Source organism: Perognathus longimembris, chromosome 11, assembly GCF_023159225.1.
Source record: "Perognathus longimembris pacificus isolate PPM17 chromosome 11, ASM2315922v1, whole genome shotgun sequence".
Classification (NCBI taxonomy): Eukaryota; Metazoa; Chordata; class Mammalia; order Rodentia; family Heteromyidae; genus Perognathus; species Perognathus longimembris.
The window spans coordinates 1,781,661-1,791,745 of record NC_063171.1 but is presented as its reverse complement, the minus strand read 5'-3'; the positions used below and the strand labels follow the sequence as shown (position 1 = coordinate 1,791,745).

Below are 10,085 nucleotides of genomic sequence, written 5' to 3'. Positions count from 1 at the left end.
CAATAGTACAAAATTCTAGCAGAACATGTTTTCCAAAATAAATATCATTAAATCTACACTCCCACCAACTGATTAGAGATTTGAACTCAGAGAATATGGCAAAAGCAGTGGAGCTTCAGTAAGAAAAACACATGTTCACAATGGCAAAAATGACTATTCCCTTCTCTCCCCAAAGCACGAGCACTGGAAGAACTAACAAAATGTTTCCTACTTCTCCTAAGCAGACAGACACCCTAGCAGGCATCCATTTGTCTTTGGTTCAAGTAGCATTAGATATTATTGAGTTCACATTTTCATCTTTAAATTAGTGACAAGTTTCTCTTTGTTTTCTTAGAAATAGTATAAGATAAGCTTGGTGTGAAATACTAAACAGAAGACCTTGGACAAGGCATGGTGTAAGTGAGCTGGAGTGAAGTTATAATGCCAGTCCTGAAAATAATTTAAGAACTGATTTGGAACTAAGGGTCCCACCTATCCTCAAAGAAGTTGTTTTTATAGCTGGTAGTTAATGAGCCATGATGTGATCATTTAAGAGCTTATGACACAGCAGTGGCCAGAGGAGTTTGTCATTGTGATGGCATTTTTTAGAAAACCATCTCAATTTGTACTCTGTTTTTCGAGAAAAGAAAAACCTTCATACCTTATTCCTACTCATTACCTCCATCTGGGATAGAAGCACTATCTGATTGCACATATGGCCCATAGAGAGTAATTTAATTAAGTGGAAACAAAGCCTTTTTGCATACCATATTTAAATTTTGAAATGTAGCCCAGTTTTACATCTATTTAAAATACATGGAACAACATGTAAAACGTCATATTGCTGGTGACAGATGTGATGGTGACATGTGAGTGCTTTTGCTGTGTGATAAAACCCAGCACCACCAAAGAAAGCAGGCTATTTCGAGTCAACTTTGCCCTGGCACTATAACCAGTTGATTATTTTTGTCCTAACAAACCTATCATTTTAATAAAATAGCAAGCATATCTTTGTTGTGAGTTCATCCAGTTTCAGAGTCTGAAATGGTTGGTTTAAATCACTCTAAGGTTGTTTTTTTTTTCTTTTAAGCCAAACCACAAGTTAACCAGAGACAGTTTATTTAAATGCTATATTCTCTTAGAAGTTCTCAGGCAAATCAGGAGAAAAATATGAGTTCAAATAAGCACTGAGTTTGTAGGTACTGCCTGCAAAGAAAAGTCAAAAACTTAATTAACTGATTTGAAGTATTCTTACAACCTAAAAGGTGAATCTAAGACCAGCTCCAACAGTATAAGGTCAAAAGAACAACTGCCAAATGCCATCAAGCTGGCAAATAATAGCAAAAACTAAAATAGACAATAAGAATCCAGACGTACTTACATCTTTTTCTTAATAGACATAATCAAAGTTAGACAAAAATTCTATATGTATTATACAAAGCATGGCTGGGGACTGGAGGGAAAACAAAACCTGGTTGAGAGTGAGAGAGGGAGATGACATTGTCCAGAAAGAAAGGTTCTCATTACCTGACTTATGTAACTCCTTTTTATATCACTTTTATAATAACAGTAAAAATAAAAGATGAAAAAATATTACACAAAGTAAAACAATAGACAAAATGATACATAAAAAGATCAACTATGGGCTGGGGATATAGCCTAGTGGCAAGAGTGCCTGCCTCGGATACACGAGGCCCTAGGTTTGATTCCCCAGCACCACATATACAGAAAACGGCCAGAAGCGGCGCTGTGGCTCAAGTGGCAGAGTGCTAGCCTTGAGCGGGAAGAAGCCAGGGACAGTGCTCAGGCCCTGAGTCCAAGGCCCAGGACTGGCCAAAAAAAAAAAAAATAAAAAGATCAACTAGTTAATTTTTTGGAAACCCTTAAATATGTGAATGAAATTCTTCTTTTTTTTTTTTCTAATTGTCCTATTAAATATCTTTCCTCAAGCAACGTATGCCCTGACATGAAATTACTTTTGCACAACTCTGTCCCTGTTTCCCACAGGATAAGTTCACATAAAGACCTTCTCAGAAATTTCCTTTAATAATATAACAGGTGAAAGGCAAAATGTCTTTCAAGCTTTCAGAATGGGAGCCCTCCGCTTGCATGCTCTAACAAAGCAGCACATGTTACATAAACATTTAGACCTCGTGATAGCTCTTGATTCTACTGTCATCATTCTTCAGCTTCCATTCTCAGAAGATCACAAGAGAAAAAGGACACATAAAATTCAAAACAGGCCAGAGCACTTTTTCTCATTAATTTTTAAACTCTTGCATTTGGCAGGAAAAATAAAATCTGTTTCGGATTTCTTTACACTCAACACTCCAAAATGTTGTCTTTAAAAAAAGAACTTATGTCCAACAAATCTCAACCTTTTGATTTTATATCTGGGTCCCATCTTGTTGGATCATGGCTGTTAACTGTCAAGGTGGTTCACAGCTCTGAAGCAGATACCAAAAATAAGCCTGAAACTCCACATTGAAGAAAAATATGTGCTGCTCTGATCTCCTTTAAAAAAATATCGCCAATTTTGCTGGACACCAGTGGCTCACACCTATAATCCTAGCTACTAAAGTGTCTAAGATATGAAAATTGTAGTTCAAAAACACTCCTGGCAAGAAAGCCCTCTTATCTCCAATTAGCCACCAAAGAGTGGGAAAGGTTGCTGTGGCTCAAGTGGCAAGATTAGTACATAGGCTCTGAGTTCCAGCCCCAAGACTGGCATAGTATATACATATATCTGTATATATAAATACATACATACATGCATACACATATATACATGTGTATACATAGACATGTATATATCAGGTGTGACATTTTATCATTTCTACTTCCAACTTAACAGTAGGAGTGACTGAGGTGAAGGAACGTAAACCAGCAAAAGGTAGAAAGTTGGAAGGAGAAGATAGAGGAAAAGCAAAAGGAAATAATTACCTTGGGACATAATCCCAGTGGAAAAGAAGGATGGACAAGTGAGGGAGAGTTAGCTACCCTAGCTGGGTAGTGAAGAATTTAAAAAGGCAGCTGAGGGCTGGGAATATGGCTTAGTGGCAAGAGTGCTTGCCTCATATATATGAAGCATGTATAGACATTTTCAATTCCCCAGCACCACATATATAGAAAATGGCCAGAATGGCTCTGTGGCTCAAGTGGCAGAGTGCAAACCTTGAGCAAAAAGAAACCAAGGACAGTGCTCAGACCCTGATTCCAAGGCCCAGGACTGGCAAAAAAAAAAAGGCGTCTGAGACAAATGCTGACATTATGGGGAACTATGCCACTGTACAGAATGTCACTCTTGTACATGCAGGCTCAAGGTCCTGGCATATTCACCTTACCTGAGCTATAGTGGAGTGCATGCCCCCTCTCCCTCCCCCCTTTAACCCCCCCACTCATGGAAGAACCTCTATCACATTCATGAGATTCAAGGTGAAGGATCTGATCAAAAGAAAACGTCCATGTTTATGCTCCAAGGTGAGAAAACCCATCACAAGAGCCCTAGTGGCACATGCCCAGTTAAACCAAAGATATGCCTGTAGAGGTCATACGGGTAAGGGGACTGGTTAGGGACCATCCAAAGGCCCTGCATACAGACTCTCCTTTTCAGGGTCCTTGTCCTTGGAGAGTCCACTTTGTTTTTGCTCACAAACTTACTCTGCTTCAAATACTTCCATGCTTTTTAATTATTTAATCACTGGACAAAAAAGAAGCCAACCCTAACAATATAAAAAGTACAGAGAGACACCATCTGTGACTGCTCTTCTCAGTTCTGATGCTATAATAACTAGATAAAAATGGAACATGGAAAAATGATACAGGTCTCTAGACATTCACACAGTGAGACCAAAGGAGGACATTCATAGTAGTGGATCACAAAGACTCAACCGATATGTGCATATGATCATATAAAATAATATTTTATGAAATGAACTCCAAGAAATGGAAGTAAGAGATGTTTGTTGCTGTTGTGCTGTACAGTGAGAAAATGAAGAAGCCACATTTTGAGAGGTCAAATTGGGGTCTTTATTAAAAAGCTAGTGACTGCATGGTGGACTTCAGTCTCAATTGCCAGCAGCCACAAGTGCACTTAACACTGTTGGGAAACTGAACCATGAGGGCCATAGAGGAAAGGAAGAACAGAAATAATACCAACAAACAAATTCAGCTCCAATGGAGAACCAAAGTGGGACATCTTGGTGACCAGAGACAAGCCAGGAGACAGGACACAGGACACAAACATAGAGACATGTGGCATTGAATAATGACCCCTGAGCTGGTCCAGGCCAAAATAGGGTCAGGACAGGGGGCAGGGTCAAGGAAACTCCCAGTCCTGGGCACTGGAATGACAGGAGTAGTAACCGATTATCCATGTCCCTGATTCTGCCTCCAGGGACTCAGGCACACCCATCACCTGGGCTTCATCTTCACCCATAATGAAGCCAAGATGCCAGACCCAACCTTGTGGCCAAGATGGTGCAGGAAGCCAGACCCGTACTCCCCACTTCAGTTGTTGCTGCTTTTGTTGCCTTTTCCTTTTGTCTTGGTTGTTAATTTGTCTTTCAGAAGGCAAGGAGGGACACAGAAAATGTAAAACAAAGAGTGAACAAATTCAATGGTGGTACTCATTAGATATTATGTGGAAATGAACTATACAACTTGTGGGTGGGGATGGGAGGGAAAAACTGGGAGATAGTGAGGGACAGGATGACATGGCTCTTTTCCTGACTGATGTAACTGTAACCCCTACATCATCTTTATGATAACAATAATATATATATATATATATATATATATATATATATATATGTTTCAAATCTACTCAAAAACTTAATTTAAAAAAATGGTGCCTGTCCATTTTGGGCTACAAAATCCAAAGTTACATAAACAGAAGGGTCTGAATTTGGAAAGTTAACTGAGACAATCAACTGTGTACCTGTCCCTGGCATTTCTATTATTTTATGGATTCATCCCTGAACAATAAAGTCAGTTGAACTTGAAGTGTTCAGTGATCATAGGAATTCCCCCACACTAGATTTTCTTCTACATGTAGCTTGTCTCTGCCCTCTCTCCACTTGCCATATCATCCCATCTCCTCATTTCTCCCACATTTCTAATCTCCTTGCCACTCTCATTCCACTACCTTCATATTCCTGTTCATCCACCCCAACTGATGTTCCTGTTGATTCATTTCTGTGTCATGTTTCTATCAGTCTATTTCTGTGGATCATGAATTTGCTGCTTCATATTATGCTCCATTTTGGGGCCTGAGTTGGCTCTGTGGCCCTCACATGGGATCTGACCCCAGAATACCTTCTGTGGTTTGCAGTCATGGAAACCCTAAGTGTTGTCACAAATGGTTAGGTTCCCAAGTCAAACATCTCTGAAATTCCATGTACACATCATAGAATGGATTCACATCCTGTTAGTACTTATTAACTGTACACTGTGCTGACGACATGCATCCCTTGTATGTATATATTATATGTTGATCATACTCACCCTGTCCATTATCTTTTTATCCTCCACTCTTATTTGGCTTTTCAGTTTTAGTGGTTTCATTGTTCTATTTTTCATAAATGCATATTATGTGCTGCAATCACATACACACCTTCTCCTCTATCCCAGTGGTTCCCCCTCCGTAGAGCTCTAGTTAAGTGTAAAAACACACAGTCAAACATTAATCCATGATGTTTTATTCCAGTATTCTAATCTAAAATCATGTCTAATCTAAGGAAAAAATTACTTTCAGCTAACACAACCATATAGAAGCTTCCCCAAATACATGTATTTTTAGTATATTTTCTTAAAAAAAAATATTTGAGTCGTCAAAACTGGAAGAACATCACTTTGTCCTCAATGATAGAAAAGTCTACCTGACAGCATTTGTACAATGTTTGGTACAGATCAGACAGGGGAAGGCTGTTTCTTCATTTAAGAAACAGAGATAAGATAAATAGATTGTAAGTCTTTGGTTTACAAGTTATGCTTAATATCTTTGGGTCATTTCTCATGTTTATCACTTTAAAGGTTTTGTAACCATGTGTGTGAAAAGTAGCTTGCCAAAATTTAAAACCCTTGGAATTTCCTTGGTTCTCCAGTCAGAATCAGACTTAAGCTTTTCCAGGTTCTGTTTACTATAAGTTAACAATGACTTCCTTATCCAAATGGAGAAAAGACTTTTGAACATATATTAAAATGTGTGTGTGATTTCTGAGACATCAAATAGCTGGAATAACAAGTCAACATTTTGATGAGTTAAGTGTAAATTAACCAAAAGCATATGGACTAAATTCTCCTTGAAGCACAGATGGTTTGTGAAACCTAAAAATGCCTGGAAAAAGAAATATGGCTTTTATTTTCATGAACCCTTAAAGTTTGAAAAGTAGTTGAAGATTAATTTTCATTGTTTCAATTATTGCTTTACATTTTAATAGACTGTAGCCTTCTCTTTTTTTTAGTTAGTTTAGTTTTTAACCTAGATCACTTAAGAATTGTACATTCATTTTTCTTCCTTTTCCTCTTTCTTACTCAAGGTTGAGAGGTTATCAAGAGCAAGAAAATCACTTTGTAAGAGGTGAGCATGTTTGTCTGATGAATACCAAGACACAGGTCCACGGTAGTTTCTAATCAGTGAAACATGGAGGTAGAAGTCAACCTGCATGACACTCTCCTGCAGCCCCTGGCTCCTTCTTCCAGACAAAAGTGCCTTTGTAGTATTAGATTCCTAAGCCATGCTCTTTTGATGTAGATTCAGATTTGTCATATGGCCTGAGTTCAGCCAGCTTTGAGTCTCCCCGCTAGGCCCATTAGATCTGGCAAAAAGAAGGCATGGTAGTGACATAGGCTTATTAGGGGCTGGTGCACTGGGGTTGACCTCTGGCCCTTCTAAGACTAAAGAAGCCTTTTCCTTAGTTTTTTTTAAACCATTTCTATTGTCCACAGATCCTGTGGGAAAGGGGGAGAAAGTGATAGCAGCATTCTAGAGCCCTGAACAAAAACAAAGTAATGTATTACTTAACATCACCTGACACCAACAACTTATTCTCAGAAGGTTTTTTTTTTTCTTTCAATTATTAGGATGTCTTTTAAAAATCATTAAACTTATATGACAATTAAAAGGTATTTCCTGTAAAACTTGTTCGTATAATCACTTATTTTTAATTTTTAAGGGTTCCTCATTCACTTTTTTAAATGATAAAAATGGTTTGGCATGATGGCTCATGCCTACAATCCTAGGATTCAGGAGTCTGAGGCAGGAAGACTATGAATTCTAAAGCCAGCTTAGGTTACACAGAGGGTTTGAGACCAACCTGGTCTCAAAATACAAACAAAAGCATAAAAGAAAATAAAGAGTCTTAAAAGATAAGGGAATTCATAACTGTGCATAAATTTTAAAGAATATCACATTATACCAAAAAATCATCTTGTTGTTAATAACTATTAAGAAACACTACTAGTCCAGTGTACAATTTCAAACTTGTTTTATGTTAATATACGTGTACTTCTCTATATACAAATCTCCGTGTGTGTGTCTGTGTGGGTGCGCTCTGGCATTCTGAAAAAGACATGATCCATGAAGTTATTGAGGCAAACAAGTAGGATGGACTACTAAATATATGGATATGTCTCATTTATTAAAAAATATAATTAAACAAGGTTCATGCATGTAATCTTGGAGGTTCCTTTCCAGAGGATGGCAATTCATGGCCAACCAGCAGTAAGTATGTGAGACTCCCATCTACAAAAACACAGCCAGAAACTGGGATGGCGCCATGACTGGCGTGAGACTGTACAAGTTAAGCAAGTAACCGAGGCAAGTTCAGGAGCCTGAGCTCAAACCCTAGTACTAGCACAGAAGAAAAGGAGAAAACACAAGAAAGAAAATGATACTTTCTAAAAACAAATACAGAAATATATGAAAATGTCCATTTCTCCGATTTTTATTTTTGTGCATTTGATGAATTATAATAGCTTTTAGTTTTACAGAATTATTTTCTCTTCCATTAGCTTCAATCATGGACTTCTTACATTTTATAAGATTTTATCTCTAATTTAAAATAATAATGATGCATTTGCTGCGGAGCCAGAGGAGGAGGGGAGAGCCCTGGAGGACACCAACATGAACAAGTTGAAATCATCGCAGAAGGATAAAGTTCTTTAGTTTATGATCTTCACACAATCTAGTGAAAAAACAGCAGGAAATTGTCTTTCTCAAAATGACTGGAAGTTAGATGTTGCAACAGATAATTTTTTCCAAAATCCTGAACTTTATATACCAGAAAGCGTAAAAGAATCATTGGACAGGAGGAAATTAGAAGAACTATACAATAGATACAAAGATCCTCAAGATGAAAATAAAATTGGAATAGATGGTATACAGCAGTTCTGTGATAACCTGGCACTTGATCCAGCCAGCATTAGTGTGTTGATCATTGCATGGAAGTTCAGAGCAGCAACACAGTGTGAGTTCTCCAAACAGGAGTTTCTGGATGGCATACAGAACTAGGATGTGACAGCATAGAAAAACTAAAGGCCCAGATACCCAGGATGGAACAAGAATTGAAAGAACCAGGATGATTTAAGGATTTTTTACTAGTTTACTTTTAATTTTGCAAAGAATCCAGGACAAAAAGGATTAGATCTAGAAATGGCCATGGCATACTGGAACTTAGTGTTTAATGGAAGATTTAAATTCTTAGACTTATGGAATACATTTTTGTTGGAACATCATAAACTATCAATACCAAAAGCTACTTGGAATCTTCTTTTAGACTTCAGTACAAAGATTGCCAATGACATGTCTAATTATGATGAAGAAGGAACATGGCCTGTTATTATTGATGACTTTGTGGAATTTGCATTCCCTCAAATTGCTGAGACAAAAAGTACAACAGTGTAGCACCAAAGGAACCTTCTAGAATGTACATAGTCTGTACAAGAAATACAGCAGAAAATTGCACAGTCAATTTCTCCTGGCTAGACTGAAGATCAATCCTCATAATTCAAACTGAGGTTTGAGACAAATCTTTAAGGATACAACTTGGACCATATCGTATTTCATTCTCCTAATAGGGGTTTGGGCTTGTCTTCTAGTCTGGACCGCTCTAAACATTTATAATTCCAACATTGTGGATTTTATCTTATATCTGTGGACCATCCTAGTTTGTTCTCTCATAGGTCTTAGAAGCTTTATGGTGATTATTTTGAGGTTTCCATTCTTGCATAAAGCACAATGCTGTCTTCATCAGAAAACAGTTTGGCATAAGAATTAAACATAATGAACATCACAATTTACAAAAACTTCTTAAATATATGCTTTGGGCTAGTTGCAAAGACTATGCTGATAGCACTTCCAATGAGAGTGATATATTTAAGAGTACTGAATCTGGGATGGTGTTTTTGTTTGGGGAGGATTTAATGTTTTCCTGGCGAATCACACGTATCAATGATGTGAGTAGAATATCTGATGAAAGAAATGTCAAAATAACCAAAGTGAAAAGTTTTTTTAGGATAATTGGTGCCTACCCAAAAGATGTATTGTGTTTTAGACTCTTGATTCCAAAAAGGTTCCACAGAACTAGTCTGTACTTACCTTACCCAGGTGGTCCCACAGGGAGCTTTTATTGAGAAAACATCTGCATAATGTAGATCCCACTCTGGTCTACGTTATGCACTACGTAATTGGATTTCATTATGCTTTTGAAATACTTATATGCTTATCCGATAAGTTAAACTATTTAACTTCTTTTGAATGTTTTGGATTGCTACACAATACAGTATTCTAAATTTAGGCATGAGGGGTTATTTTTTGTTTTTTCCTTCTTTTTTGGTCATCTCACTATGGAACACAAATGAAATTCTCTTAATTTATAAGAAGATAGTAGGAATTAAATTTTGGAAATGGTTGTAATGAGCCATGAAGTTCAATCTTTATAATATAGGTACTGCTCTTTCAGACAAGTAGAACATTTTTTGATGACTTCTTATTTTGTTGAAATTGCTTTAACTGCTAAATCACTGTGGTTGCCAAATATTTAAAAACTTCAAGAGCAAAGATTTTTCAACCAACCATATACTTTATGCAGGATACCATCCTGGCT

At 37.3% G+C, this 10,085-nt stretch overlaps 1 pseudogene; it reads left to right on the top strand.

Moving 5' to 3' along the window:
* The first annotated feature begins 8,060 nt into the window (after positions 1 to 8,060).
* Positions 8,061 to 8,884, top strand: LOC125359543 (annotated as a pseudogene).
* The last annotated feature ends 1,201 nt before the right edge of the window (positions 8,885 to 10,085 follow it).